Genomic DNA, 16,003 nt, shown 5'->3' on the forward strand with positions numbered 1-16,003 from the left:
TTAAACTCAGCATACCACAGTGGGGCAAACATTCTTCCAGTGAGTCTATCAGGTAATGGTGAAAGAGGCTCCTCCTGCCATTTGCCTTGGTTTGTGGTCTATGCACCTGACAAAGGGATGACCCGGTGGGCCCTGGTGTGAGGCATACACTGCACCCTGTCAGGACAGGATGTTTTCTCCCCACTCATTCTCACCAAGCCTGTAGCAGAGCATTCCATAGTTCTATCCAGTCAGATCTCTCCCCACATAGAGGGTGAGGGGAGATGAGGGGAAACCAGTGAGCTGACTGCCCCAGCTCCATTGCAATAAAATCCTACCTCTGATCAGAGGCAATGTTGGACAGCACAGTGAAAGATAAGGCATTCTTGTGGGACTATAACGATCACAGAATGATCATTATAAGGTCCAGGAAAACAAATTAAGTGTTGCCTCCTCCATGAGGGGAGAAATATGATATAATCAACCTGTCACCAGATAGCTGACTGACTGACCCCCACACCACTGCTGCCCAACCAGGGAAAGGGTGCCAGATTAGGGGCTCAGCAGCGACCTCTGCTGTTGACAGGTTGAACACTAGACTGTGGCAGTAGGCAGATGAGCCTGGGTGAGTGTCCATGTTTTGAGTTCACACATAACCCCCAACCCAGCTGCCATGGCTACTTCAGCCCATTCCGCACAGGAGTGTCTGGGGAAGTGGCTGATAGCTGGGTTGTCTTGTCTACCTAAGTGACTGGGGCTTCCTCTGTCATAGATACCCTCTGTAGGCATTTATATGAGATGAGTAGCTTTTCACATTCTGTGACTATTCTGAGAGGCTCATCCATACATCTCAGTGATGGTGCCCAAGACATCAGGATGCTGGCCATCCAGATGGCCCATTATCAGCTGCTCGGGAGTGACAGTAAAGAAGCACCCTGGGCCATCTCTCCATCTGGACATGTACTTATCCCCTGACATTCTGCCCACCGGGAAGCTTCCCTTCACCACTCAGACTGCAGAATCAGACTTGATTTGAGTTGGAATGCAGTGTCCATCATGTCCAGCTCATGTCCCTCCATGACAGCTGGTGATCAGGAACTTCCTATGGGTGTGGGTAGAAGAAGGGGGAAGATAGGGTTAGGTATCACCAAACCATATACTTGGTCTCATAATTTGCCACTTCCATTTTATTAAGGGAGACTTCTTTGCACGTCTAATCTTTGACCCAGTGGATCATATTATACCCAGTTCAACTGTCATCTCTGGTAACCTGGTCATTTGGTGTTCATGTCAAATATTAATTCTCTATCAGGACTCAGAGAAAGTCACAAGCTGCTTTTCCAATGGATAAAAGTGATCCACAGAAAATAATATGGTTCTTCTCCAAAACCCTAGGGGCCTGCAAGGTGATTCTCTTGCCAGAACTTATACAAGGCTCCATGTGGCATCTCTGCCTGCTATGGATTACCACTGGGTATCTTGAGTCACAGGCTGAGTGGCAGGGCAGCTTGCCTGAATCTGCTGCATAACTCTTTTTGGCTCTGGACTCCATTCCAGAGTAGAAGCTGTGTGGGTTATCTGATCGATGGGTGAGGGCGATACATCTAAATGTCACATACATTACCCCAAACACCTAAACAGGTTCACCAAGCACTATACCCTTTCTATGTGATGGGTGGCACAAGCACCACAATTTGCCTCTCATGTTATAAAGAATATTCCAACACAACTCTAGGCTAACTGGACCCCAATGTGACAGCCTCCTAAATTTCTGCAGACAGGATCTCCCTCTCTTTAGCACGTATCACTACAACATCTAGGATTCTGGCTATCTCCCAAACACCAGGTCTAATTAGCAAAATGACATCAATATAATTAAACAGCAGGATGTTCTGTGGCATATCAAGCTGATCCAAAGTCCCTTTGAGCCCTATTATGACAAGGAACTGGGAGAAATGATATAGCTCTGGGGACAAAACAAGTAAGGGCATACTCTTCTCCTGCATACCACTTTTGATTTTCCTCACTGATAGGATGGAAAAGAAAATATTTGCTAGGCCAGTGGCTACCTACCAGGTGTCAGGGGCTGTGTTGCCTTGATCTAGTAAAGATAGCTATTCCAGATAACTTCCCTTGACATCACCCTCTGATGGCTTTTGTGATGATCAGCTTTATTCTCTAGGACTTATCTGGCTTTTGTACCAGTCAGAAGGCAAGTTACATGGAGATTTTTCAGGACTGACTGTCCCTGTACCTCTCAAGTCTTTGGTGCTGCCTCTCACTTCTGCAGTGCTCTAGGGCACATGGTATTGCTTTTGCTACACTCTGGGCAAAGGAAAGCTATGGGTACATTTCGGGGGTTTCTAGTTGACATTTTCTCCCATAGAACCCTCAATCTGCAGGCCAGGGAAGCAAAATATGGGGATGCTACTAGTTTCTGTGGATTTCTACTCCCATCCTTCACTCTGGAACTGGAGAAATAACCACAGGATGGTGCATGATCCCACTAGACTCTCTCTTAGAAGTCTTCAGGCCAAGACAGCACATCCCACCTGGACTTCCTACTTCTACCTGTGACCCTCCAGGTATTCTGGTTCTTCAGGCACCGGGAATGGAGCCAGTGTCCAGCAACCTCCTGGATGGTGTGGACACTTGATGGTCACCCTGGTGGAGGCCATAGTTCCCCCTTGGAGGAAGATTCATGGCATGCACTTTGCTCAAAGGGACTTAGAACCTCCCACCCCAGTCAAGAGCCTGAGACCCTCCACTAGGAACTAAGAGGCAGTGCACCCCACTATAGTGACTCAAGATGGGGTTCTTTTTATGTGTGTCAAGCTTAAAATTTTTTCTTCCTATGTTCAAGCATAACCTTAGAAGTCTTCCAGCTATTTTTCCCTTTAGGGAAAAATTAGTTAGCAATCCCCCACGGATCCCTGAGACCCTTCAAGAACCACTCCACACCTCTGGTAATTCTCCCCGCTGTTTGTTTTTGATGGTCGAGTGCTGCCATCAGTCTGGACTCCTGTCACCCACCAGGACACTTCCACCTCTAGCCTGCAGAGGACCACCACTAGAGGGTCCTTCAGCATGACCAAGTCCCCACCATACGTGCACTCCTTACTGCTCGGCTGGAGGCAGCACCCACAGCTTCCCCAGGGGCCAGCAGGATGCAGAGACTAGTGAGCTTTCCTAAGCCTCCAGGGCCTTCCACTCCCCATTCCAAGGAGATTCTGGCACTTCCTCTTCACTCAGTGAGGCCCTCCCGCATTGGGTGTGAACTCCAGTTAGTCAACCTAGGAGATGATTAAAACTACTCCTAAATGACCAAGTCAAAATGTCCCTAAGTCCCCTGGAGCACCATATCAGCGAAGGTGGCCCAAGAGAGACTTAGAATTTCCCCACTGTGTCTAAACCCCTCTATCTAATCCATTCCCTTGGACTCCTGGTGATACAGATTGACGAGGTCTTATGAGTCTTTCACTACAGACTATCTACTTGACATGTGGTATAGACCTTAGACTTCTCCAGGCTAGACTGGGTTGGAACCATGGCTGTGGCCTGAAGGCACAGCCTGTGTCCTCAGGGGCATGGGTACTGGTTCGTACTGAATGACTGTTCAGGAGCCACTGAAAGGCCAAAGAGAAGGGGTGCTCAGAAAGAAGGAGAGGGGCTGCCTCTGCTGGTACACGGGGTTCAGGGGGACAATTCTTGGTCCCATCCATGTCCTCCCCTTGTCTCCGTGTCCCCCTCTCCCCACCAGGGCCCCTCCTGTATTGTAGGAGATCAGAGGGCTCTGGAATTTGACCAGCAGATCGTGGGTTTGGGCCCATTATACCTTCCCGACACCTGCCGGACACGAGGGACTAGGTCATGCATCGTGGAAACCTTCTGTTGTCCACGTGATCTCACCTATGTGGTCATAATTTTATATTTCTTATCAAGTATGCACTGCATAAAGATCAGTGAGAAACTACCTACATAACAGTATATACAGCCTAGCCTATGCATATAGCAGGCTGTACCGTGTAGGACTAGGTGAGTACATTCTAGGAGATTCACACAGCACATTTCTCACAATGTGTCCCCATTGCTAAGTGACTCCTGACTATAAATATGCTCTCTGGGTCTGTAAGAACCAGAAAATACTTCCTCTATCTCTATAATAGCATCATTGCCACAGGGACCAAGTGCCACAATCGCATGATATCCCAAACTGTGGTCTCTCAGCTTAGACTTGACATTGTGCTATTACCAGTGATAGCTTTCCGCTTCCCCCAGTAAAGAGATTATCCCTGTGTTGCACAGCTATAGCACCAACTCCAACTCCACGATCCTGTTTGGAGGATCTTCCTTCTAGGGTCACTCCTAGTCAGAATTCCATGCACAGTCAAATTGGGATCATCCAAGGAGATCTTGTGCATAAATGCTTGTGATGGAGCAGGATACCAGTATCGCAGCGGCCCAAGGCTAATGGTTGCATCCCTGTTAACCTCCCCAGGTCCAGTGGGTGGAAGGGAGGGCATCCAGGATCCAGGAAGAAGAGAGTTGGCTGCCAAGAAAGGTGCAGGGACTCTCAATGAAAGGACACATCAATCTGCAGCATCCTTGCTAGGAGAACTCAGGGAAGTAGAAACCCAAGGCCACGTCCTTCAGCCCTCTGGTCAGCTGCTAGAGCTTCTTATTGACCAAACCCAGCAAAAATTCAGGGTTCGAGACCCCATGGATATTGTCCACACAGGTCAGCCTCCTGGGACCTGGAAAGGCAGGTGAGGTGAAGAGTGGATATGGATGGGCTGATGGGAGACCTCAGCATGACCTTTCCCTGTGGCAGTCAGGGGAGGGGTGGCATTTAGTCCATCCAGGCCTTGAAGAAGGGGGGGGTCTTTCCTAGGAGCAGCTGGAAGGAGGACATCTAAGAAGAAAGGAGTGACATAAAGCAAACATGAAGAGACCAGAGCATCCAAGGTGCATAGATATGGCAGCTACTTGCCTAGAAGGTCCGTGTGGACACTCACAGCTGACAGGCAGGCCTGGCCTCAGACTCTGGGCCCAAATCTCCAGGGCTAATCTGAAAGGCATCCCATTTCTGGGTCTGTCCATTTTTGTGGTTTGGCATCGCCCCCATTGGATACTCAGAGACCTCCAGAGCCACAGTGGTCCACCCAGGGACGATAACCCTGGCCGGGTCTTGCCGCAGTCTGGCTGGGCACAATCAGGAGCCACTTGTCAAAAGAAACTAACTTTATTTTTAGAACCACACACGCCAAACAAAACAGCTGCTCAGGAAAAACCCTCAGAGCCCCAACTGCCACCACCGGCTTCCCACAAGCCTCTCCGGGAGCCAATCAGCTAGATGTTGCTGGGGCCGCTGTGAGCCAATCATCAGCCGGCAGCTGGAAGTTTGCTGGGGTCCCTTCGGCTGTGGCTCTCAATAGGGTCTCCCACCCAACATTTCCCCCTGCTGTTCACCAAGTCTCCAAGGCCTTTGGGCCCTGAGCTCACCAGGCCTCAACTGACCAAATGGGCCCTTTACTCAGCTCTCCCTGAGTGTCCCATTCTCCATGTCAGATGTGGCTCCCAAGCCAGAGGGGCTGTTGTCTGGTGTCTGTCTCCACAGAGAAAGTCCCAGGCAATGGAGGCTCTGAGAGAAGAAACTACCAGGTGTACCCAGAGCCTAGGTGGAGTCAAGGAAGACTTCAAGAGGAGCAGTCAATGACTATACCTTGAGCGTCCACAGCAGTTCACCAGGCAGATAGGAGCAGACAGTGCATGGGTGACAGGGATCAGCAGAAGCAGGTGTCTGGAGGCCTGGGAGCATGGACGATGCCAAGATTCCTGAGTCGGAGGACGTGGCAGGGGATGAGGCTGGAGGAATTTTCAGGGACCAAATGGAAACGGGCCTTAAATACCAGGCTTGGCAGTTTAGATTTCACCCTGAAGACAAGGGGCAGGTATCAGGGGTATTTACCCAGACTGCTGTGACTCTGTGTGCATTTTTCCAGATGTTACGATTCCTGTCACCATTTTAGAGATGAGAAACAGAGACTGAGGGCAGGTAAGTAACTTCACAAGGTGACATAATTCATATATTCTAGAAACACATTATCTCCTTGAATTCTTGGAGAGCTAAGCAGAGTACAGGGCATGCTCTAGCTGTCTAGTTATCCATCCCAAACTTCAAGGCTTAACACAAGGATCATTTACTTTGTTCATGAATCTGCAATTTGGGGGGAGGCTGAGAAGGTTTGTCTCGGTGTCATATACATCAACCTGGCGTCGGGGGTGTGCCTAGGACTAGGAGGCAGTCCCTGGGAAGGGTGCCCAGGTTGTCCACCAGTCTCCCTAGATCCTGGAAGAAACTGAGCCATAGCAGAGGGCCTCAGGTGTCAGGCAGACGCTCTGGTGAGTGTCCCCAAGAGGCAGTACCACCCTGGCTATTTTCTCTCCATTTTGGGGGCTTCCCCATGGGTATTAACAGCAACTCCATCTGTGCCCCCAGAAAAATGGAGCCTCTTGATTGAGGAAGGAGCTTTAAGTGGCCTCTGTGCCAACTCTCCAACTGGGCAGCACTGCCTGTTTGTATGTCCACCCTGCTCACACTCCTCCATGCTTAGCCACTTACCAGTCCCTCTCGTGGGGCTGCTCGGCTATTGACACTTCTGACCTGTTAATTGACTGGGACTTCTGCACCCTGGTTGCTGCTCTCATCAGCCCCAGGGAGCCAAGGAGCAACAACAGAAAGTACTAGTGAATTTCACCACAAGAGCCTCTGCACACAGTCATGGGAGTCTCAGGCTGTACTGGGTGCTTGGCACACAGTGGCCCCTCTGCCCTCCTGAGATAGGAAGGGCCTTCCCCATCTTGTTCATGACTGGGCCCCGATATGTGCTTGGCTAGATATGTGATAAAGCACATGCTGAATTGTTATCCCCATTCTGCTGATGAGAAAACCAAAGTGCAAGGAGGTTATTACCAGCTGAAGGTCACAGGCTTCTCAGGTGGCAGAGCTGGGATTCAGACCAGGCAGCCTGGTTCCAAAGTCTGTGCTCCCGACCTCTATCTGTACTGCTTTTTAAAAACATTACCTAAACTTTTCTTTTCCCACAAAAGCATCTCTTAACCTGATTGTGTTCTTTACAGAGGTAGTAACAAAGACATGACGTAAGTGGCGTTTCTATGACAATGCAGGATGTTCCCATCTCGTATAAATTTTACCATAATAGCCCAGTAAGGTTCACAAGAGCAGGGGCCCCTCCCTCCTTATTCATTGCTGTGCCCCAAAGCCAAGTCTGGCATCTAAGTTATACACAATAAATATATGTCAAAGTAGCTAACTTCACAGATAAGGAATCAAGGTTTGGAGAACTTAAGAAACTTGCCCAGGGTGGCAGAATTAGTAAGCAACAGAGCCTTGATTTGAAACTGATCTCTCTGTCCCCAGACTATTTCTGCCATACCACTTGGTCTCTCAGGTTTCAGTTTCTTCATCAGTCAAATTGGGATCTTTAGGCTCTTTAAGGACACTACAGGGACAGAAGATATGATGCGTATAAGGGTGATCTGCAAATAAGAAAGAGACACAGATGAAGGCCTTCCTTCTTCTTTTTCTATCACTGAAGCCTATGCAGGGCCTGGTGCAGAAGAGGAGCGTGGGACTGTTGCAATGGGAGACCCTGTGAAAGTGGGTGATGCCTAAAGGACATGAGTGAGACTGGCACGTGTGTGTGTGAGTGTGTATGTGTATGTGTGTGTGTATGTGTGTGTGTGTTTGGATGAATAGGATGGATAGGCTTGTGAATGGCTAGATGGGTAAATGGTTGGTTGGTTGGATTGATGGGTGGGTGTGTGGATGGTAGCTTAATGGGGAGGTGGAAAGGTTAATGGAAGGATGCTGATGGATGAAATAAATGCCCTTTTGAAAAAGTGTTGTCTCCTCTTAGCATTTTAGTCTTTATCCAGCAGGGGGCACCAAATCTTCAAGTAACTGGCCTCAGCTAGCGCCTCTTGGCATTGAACCACCTACAAGAGGGAACACCTGGGCTTCTCCTGTAGTTTATTGACAGCTCTGGCAGGTGAAAGTCTCAAGGCACTGAAGGCCAAGTCAGAGTCTGCTGAGTGTAGGAGCAAGTCATCAAAAGCAGGCTCAGAGACAGCCACGCCTGCTGCCTGTACCGGGGGTCTCAGAGAGCACACTCTCTGCCCAGGGCCCAGGGAGATAAGCATGCCTTCTTCTGTGTTCTCACAAGGACAGTGCTTGGTCTGCTGGAGGTCCATGACACTTACAGGTGAGGCCTTTGGGGCTCAGAGACGTCCCCCAGACGTCCCCCAGAAAGCACGAGGTAAGAAGAAAAGGCATCAGTCTCTGAGGATCCAAATGAAGTTTCTGTGAGAATGAAGAAAATTCTATTTGAGTGAAAGTAGTTAGTTCCTGGGGATGGAAGACAGTCTGGGGAGCTGTTCTTAGGCTGGGGAAGATGCTGCAGACACGGGAGACCATCCTGCCACCTGGGCAGACACCAAATGCACCCTGCCCCAGAGGAGCTCCAGGTGCAAGTTGGTAATGTGGGAAATGAAGATTTTATGTGAACTTAACTTGCACCTCCCCAGGGTGTGAATTTGCTCACTTAACAGGACAGTAAAAGGCCACGTATTCCCTTTGGTGGTGATTTTATGCATAACTGTCACTCCTGACCCCTGCCAGGATTTCTCACAGGGACAAGGCTTGGGTCCAATTGCTTCAGAGGGACCTCGAAGGGCCCTCATTGGCAGGGGGCACCCTGCAGAAAGCAAAGCCCAATTAGACACAACTTCAAAAAACAAAATAAACAACAACAACAACAAAACTTTAAGATGCCACAAAGCAACTGGCTGTGCCAAGCCAGAGGAGTGTCCAGCCCAGAACACAGAATAGCAGTCAGGCTTCGGGGGTGAGCTGGTCCCCATGATGCTGAGCGCAGGTCTGCAGCCTGGCCGAGGCCCACATGGGAAGGTACCTGCAGTGAGCCTTTTTTTCTCACATCAGTCAGTGTCCAGAACATGCCCAGGTGCTGCAGGCCAGCGTAGAGTTGAACAGGACCACACCTGCCCTGGCCTAAACCCTCTCCTGCTGAGCCTATAGCCTGAGACGTTTGTATTGCAACAGCCCCACTGAGCCAGCCAACACCTCTGCCACCAGGAGGGTCTGCCTCTTCTGCCAGCAGCTCACATCCAGGCTCCTAGTCCTGGGCTTCAATAGAATCTTCCCGTCCATTCTTGATGAAGTTCCTCGGGGGCATCCTGCTCACTAGTCACATGCACACCTTTGCACATCTGTGGGTTCCATATTCTCTGATCTTCTACTCTGTGCCTGCTCCATTTTTCATGCCAGTGAGACAGGGTGCTGCTGTAATTTGGTAGGGAAGGCAGAGATTTGGAAGATGGGAAAGGATGGGGCACATCAGGAGATGAGAACCACAGGCTTTGGAAGGGATCCCTGGTCTGGTGAATTCCAGCCCCTCCACCCTCATGCATGTGCAAGTGGATGAAACCCCCTCTGCGACTTCATCTCCATCCCCGGATGAACATCGGAACTGGAGCCAGACGGAAGCAACAACTGCGCAGAGTCGATGGCGAACTGCGAGGAGTAGATGAGGGAATCCAGAAACCCTGAGCAGCGGTGATGAGAAAGGAGCCACATTTGTCAGATGGGCCCTTGCCAATGTCCTGGAGGCTCAGGGGGCAGTTTGTAGCCTGAAGTGCTATCCAGTACTCTCCATGGCCCCAGTGACCCCAGAGGGGAGGCCTGGCACAGTGTTTGAAGAACTTACCATGGACTGGGAGCAAGAGTGATGGCACAGAGCGGACACCAGGGTTTGGAGACCTGAGGAGCCTTTCCTGATGCAGTGCTCCAGAGGCCCTGGGCTGTGAGCCAGGGAGGAGGCAAATCCTTGTCTGTGCTATTAAACCACCATCCAGCCACCTCCAAGAAGCGAGGCCTGTCACAGCTTCCTCTTGGACCATGCTTTGGGACTTTCTCACTTCCTCCGGGCTGTGCTACCTGTGATTTGCCTGTGCCTCCAACTCTTACCCTACAGAGTCAGGCCTGCCACACTGCCCCACCCTGAAAACACCGGGCCTTGAACTCCGCCTGGTCCCTACTGGAACAGCAGTCTGACGTACTTTATTTCTGTTGTGCCTTTTCCAGGACCAGCTGCCAACGGTCTGCTTCTGCAGGCCAACACAGCTTCTCCCTGCCCCCTGGCACCCCCACTGCCAATTCTTCAACCTTGAGTTGTCACAGTGGGCAGAGAACAATATGGGCAGATTGGACTTGTGCTGGGCTGTGCCTCTGTCTGGCCTGTGACCTCAGGAACCTAAATATCACCTATGAAATGGAGAACTGTGCCCACCTCTTGGGGAGGCTGTGGGTTTGTGTACAGTGACAGGATCACCTGGCACCCATGGATGCCAGGGAATGTCTGCTAGGTCTGAATTCTAGAAAGCATGGGACGGAGTGAGGGGGGAGAGTGCAAGGCACAGAATCTGCAGGCTTGATGGGGTTTAAAGCAACTCCTCACCTGTGCATGGGCCAGAACTCTCTCCCTGTGAGTGTTGATCATCTCCACATGGAGACATTCCAAGAGCCAGCCCAGGGCTGGGAGCTTGCGATCAAGGCTGGAGTAGGCTCCAAGGAAAGGAAGCCATCTTTCAGTGAATCTGAACGCCAGCAGCAATCCCTGAGGGGAGCTGACCACCAGAGCTGGTGCCCAGCTGTGTGTGCAGAGACATGTGCCCACACACACGGTGTAGGCTTGGTCGTGAAGCCGAAGCCTACTCTGGGTTTGGGCTGTGGCAGGATTTCTACCTTCTGAGTGCCACATGTGACTTTCCGAGCCTTCTTTGAGGCAGAGGCAGCCAGCTGGGCCCCACCTGCTTCCAAGGGCCAGCCTCACAGCTGGTGTTCCCATCACAGGGAGGAGCTGGCTCTGTGGGGATCTCGTGGCACCAGAGCCCAGCTCCCAGTCCTCTGCCAGGGCATGACCAGGAAGGAGGACTCTAAATAGGGAGAGGGAAGTGGGTGGAAACCCAGAAACATTGGTATTAGGAAAGACTGAGACAGCAGAGTGGAGGGGGGTCAGTGACACAGGGAAACAGTTCAGAACAAGTTGTCATAGATGGGAAAAAGGGAGGAAGGCAGAGAGAGACACGAGACAGAGACTCTAGAGTCACAAGCAAGAGAAACAGAAGGAGAGAGGGGGAGAAAGAGAACTAGATTCAGAGAAGGAAAAATTAAGACAGGAAGTGGATGCTGCAGGAGGGAAGTAAAGTCATAGAAGAAGGGGAAGGAGAGAGATTCCAAGAGCAATCAGAGGCAGAGAGGAAAGAATGCAAGATAGACAAGGAGCAGATGAGAGGACATGTTACAGGGGCAGGCGGTTGGAGAGGGAAGAGCCAGGAGGGCCTGAGGATCCAACCCTCTCCCCATTTTCCAGATGAGAAAACCAAGGCCCAATGAATCAGTAGCAGAATCAGGCTGAGAAAACAAGTGACAGAGATAGTGAAAGGAAAAAGACACCTGGAGGAAAGGTTGATAATGGATAGAAAGGTCCAAAGGGAGAGAAGCAGGAGGAGAGACAGGAGGGAGAGACAAGGTCCCCTGGCTGTGGCAGGAGACCTGAACACCCAGAGAGGTCAACATCCAGCCAGCCTCTCCCCAGGTGGTGGCTCTGCCGGTGGCTAACCGTCTCCAGGGCCCCCTACCTGATCCGCGTGATGGCTATCAGCAGAGACACAGAAGGACAGAAGGGGCACATGGCTGGGGTGTGGGGTGGGACTGACAGAGCTTTCCACTTCCACACCTTCCTGTCCAGCAGGATGCAGTTCCTCAGACCTCAGATCAGACACAGGATGTCAGATGGATGGCCCCTGGAGGTGGGCACCCTGGCCAGCCTAGGAAATGTCAGCCATGGACATCAACATCCATGAACCACAGACACGAGAAGCCACCGAATTTCTCAACCTGAGACCATGCAGCAGGACAATGGTATTGTGACAGTGAGTGTGTGTGTGACAATAATGCAGTTAGCAGGCACATCCAACCACCCTTTGTAAGCATGACTTACAAAGGTATAGAAGCAGACCACAGGGTTCAGGAAAAGGGCCTCAAACCAGGAGTCTCAGGCTGTGTTGTTCACAAGGTTCCAAGATTTCAATGAGGGTTTCTTCTTTTTCTTTTTTACTTTTAAATACATTTATTTATTTATTTATTTGTGGTGCTGAGGATCAAACCCAGTGCCTCACACGTACTAGGCAAGTGCTCTACCACTGAGCTACAACTCCAGCCTCTCAATAAGGATTTCTTGTGTGTTTTGTTTTGTTTTCCAGTATTGGGAATTGAACCCAGGTGCATTCTACCACCGAGGAACAACCCAGCTCTTTTTATTTTATTTTAAAACATAGTCTTGCTAAGTCACCCAGGCTGGCCTTGAACTTGCAATCCTCCTGCCTTAGCCTCCTGAATCACTAGGATCGCAGGTGTGTGCTGCTGTATGTACCTGTTCAATAAGGATTTTCAATTGCATTTTCATTTACTTGACAATATTTCTTAAGAGCTTTTCCCAGTTATGCAAGCAAATGTTTTCCTTTCCGGTAACAATTCAAAATTAAAAGGCATTTTTATAGGTTAACCCTTGAATTTCTGAGCATTGAGTGGGGCAGTTCAATCAACATCAGCCTTTATCTACTACTTCCCCTGGGCCACGAGGAAGGTGGGGTCCAGCATGGGCTGCCAGAGCCCATGCAGGGTGAGGAGGGTGTCTACACACACGGAGCTGTGGTTGTGATGAGAGAGTAGTTGTAAATAATCAAATAAGTATATTAAAGTAACGGGAGCCATGTTTCCACTGTTAGCAAGGAGAATTACAAATATGGCCAGAGAGAGAAACAGAACTAACCCGTGATGTTGGTTTGGAATCAGAGGTGGTGATGTGAACTCAGAGAGATACACTCTGCAGCCCTCTCTGCTGAGAGTGCCTGGGAGCAACACCCCAAAGCAATGAGCACTTAAATCTTGGCTTCTAAAAGGAGCCAGTGCTGCCTGATTCCAGGCCACTCCAGGGAAAACACAAGATGAATCTGGAACAGCCTGTAGTAACTGAAAGTAAATAAGTGCCTAAAGAATGATGGGGACAGGTCAGAAAGACCCAGCAGGTACTTTGCAGGAGCATCCATGGGCAAATCTGCATTACTCTCTGCACCAAAATAAGTAATGATAGTAACAGATTATAACTCCTTAAATAAAATAAGAAACCACGAGTCCAAACTGTTAGGGAGGAAAGGAAGGAAGGGAGAATTTGATGGTGAGCAGGATATTTATATAGTCTCAGAATTCCTCCCACAATATAATTATTTAGTATAAATGGAAAAGGGATTTCTGCAGTGATTTTCCTGTGGAGAAGCCTGGCAAACTCTCTCCAAGGGATCACAGCATACATTACCGGTGATGGGACAAGATGAAACCATAATACAGCAGCCCCTGGGACGTTCCTGCTGAAGACTCAAGACCTGAATCTAGTGATGAGGAGACATCACTCAAACCAAAATTGCAGGGTGTGCTGCAGAGAACTGGCCTGTAATCTTCAAGATCAGGAAAGCCCTGGCTCCGCCTTACTCTGAAAGAGACTGAGACTTGGTAATGTGAGACTTGGAACCAGATCCTTTGGCTCTAAAGGACACGAGTGGGACAATTTTAGATACCTGCATGGGTCCCAAGGAGTAGATGGCAGTCCTGTATCCATGTCCATTTCCTGAGGTTGATGGTCCCGTTGTGGTTACATAAGAAAATGCCCTTGTTTGTAGGAAACATTGGAGTATTTGTTCAGGACAAATTGTATGTATCCTACTTCAGCTTTCTGTAAATTTGAAATTGTTAAAACATGTTTTTCAATCTGCCCACAATAAAACTCCCAAGATAAAGATTTTTCATATAAGCAATGCCAGACCTTCAAGGAATGATTAACCCCCAATTTGCACACATCTGCCATATCAAAATCAAGGGCACTGTGGTAAAGGAAAATTGTAAGTTGATGGAACCTACAAACATGTATATAAAAAGCTGCAGTAAAAGATGGGCTGTGTCCAGGCCACCAGCTTCAGGAGCCTTTTCTGAGAGCCCTCAGTTGGCCAGCCCTTTGTCTCTGCCTCACCCTTCTGGCCGCTCCCTATGCAGTATGTGGCTGCAATGGCCAGAGTGCCACCTTGGATAAAGAGGTCATCTCACTGGAGAGTGGCAGCCTGTGAGGGGAGGGCCCTGGGGCATGGTACATTTGCTGGAGTACCAGGGCCAAACTGCCCCTAACTGCCTGCTCCAGACGTGTGTGAGAAAGACCGACATCCTCTGGTATGAAAGCCACTATTTTGGGTCTTTTGTCATTCACTGCCTAACCTAATCCTAACGATAGGTAGGCTATAGTTTTATTATATAATTTTATTGTTATAATCAACAATAGCAGACTATAGAAGAAAAGATGTATTTCATCTCATAGATGGAGGGGGGAAGAATCAAGAAAGTTCCACGTCGATTAGTGATTAAAAAAAAAAATAAAACTCTAAACAAATTTGGAAGAGACAAAAACTTCCTTGACTTCAGAAAGAAAGGAAGGAAGGAAGGAAGGAAGGAAGGAAGGAAGGAAGGAAGGAAGGGAGAAAGAAAAGAAACCCACAAGCAAGACTCACATTTGATAGTGACATGTTTTTGGTTTGCTTTTGGTTTTTGTGGTGCTGGGGATTGAACTCAGGCCTCACATGTTAGGCAAGTGCTATACCATGGAGCTACATTCTTTAGTCCTTTTTAAATTGTATTTATTTTATTTTATTTTATTTTATTTATGTATGTATTTATTTATTTTGGTACCAGGGATTGAACCCTGGTGCACTTAACCACCAAGATACATCTCCAGCCCAATTTTGTATTTTATTTAGAGATAGGGTCTCGATGAGTTGCTTAGTGCCTCACTGTTGCTGAGGCTGGCTTTGAACTCATGATCCTCCTGCGTCACTCAGGCTCTGGAGACACTGGGATTACAGGTGTGCACCACTGCACCTGGCTTAATTTTGAGACAGGTTCTCAGTAAGTTGCTGAAGCTGGCCTCCAACTTGAAATTCTCCTGCGTCAGCCTCCCAAGTTGCTGACACTACAGGTGTGTGCTGCCACATTTAGCAAGAGTGAGATTTTTTTTTTTTTTAATCTGGAAGAAGACAAGGATTCCTGCTCTAAGGAATTCTGGTGAATTCTGTTCTGGACACCCACCCCCACACCAACCCCACACGCACACGAACACACACACACACACACACACACACACACACACCACACACACCACACACACACACACACACACACACACACTCCCCCCTCCATCAGCACAGTAAAATAAGAGAAGGAAAAAGCATAAAGATGAAAAAGGAAAAAACAAACTTCATAGTCTGCAAATGACATTATTATCTACATAAAATGCATCATCTACAAAGGAGTAATTAAAATGAAGTATAGAGGTGTACATGAATATAAAATAAATACATAAAAAGGCCATGCAGTGACACATGACTGCAACCTCAGATAGTGGTAAGATCCAAATTTGAGGCCAACTGGGAAATTTAGCAAGACTATCTCAACACACACACACACACACACACACTCACACAAACACAATTTTTAAAAAGATGAATTGCTTAGTGCCTTCCCCAAAAACAGAATTCACCATAATTCCTTAGAGCAGGAATCCTTGTCTTCTTCCAGATTAAAAAAAAAAAATCTCACTCTTGCTAAATGTGGCAGCACACACCTGTAGTGTCAGCAACTTGGGAGGCTGACACAGGAGGATTTCAAGTTGGAGGCCAGCTTCAGCAACTTACTGAGAACCTGTCTCAGTAAGTTTATAATAGCAACAAATTTAAACATACCTTAAAACAAATTTAATAAACAGATGGGTAAGCTTTATTAAAAATGAGAAAAATTTTAAACTTTATTGAAAAAACATTAAGAATA

At 48.5% G+C, this 16,003-nt stretch overlaps 1 long non-coding RNA gene across 14 annotated transcripts in view; it reads right to left on the bottom strand.

The window, feature by feature from the left end:
- Window positions 1-352: 352 nt before the first annotated feature.
- The window catches only part of LOC124091072 (uncharacterized), a 31,589-nt gene continuing 15,938 nt past the window's right edge, over window positions 353-16,003 (bottom strand). For 9 of the 14 annotated variants that reach the window (XR_009226597.1, XR_009226594.1, XR_009226603.1 and 6 more), the window contains 2 exons: window positions 4,232-13,868; window positions 353-1,081 (listed from right to left, as the gene is read on the bottom strand). This is a non-coding gene — a long non-coding RNA (uncharacterized LOC124091072). The remainder of the gene's footprint in view (window positions 1,082-4,231; window positions 13,869-16,003) is intronic. The other 5 variants (XR_009226605.1, XR_009226593.1, XR_009226600.1 and 2 more) reach the window with 5 other exon arrangements.

Source organism: Marmota monax, unplaced genomic scaffold, assembly GCF_021218885.2.
Source record: "Marmota monax isolate L192 unplaced genomic scaffold, Marmota_monax_Labrador192_F-V1.1 WCK01_AAM20220418_F8-fsc00068, whole genome shotgun sequence".
In the NCBI taxonomy this organism is placed as follows: Eukaryota; Metazoa; Chordata; class Mammalia; order Rodentia; family Sciuridae; genus Marmota; species Marmota monax.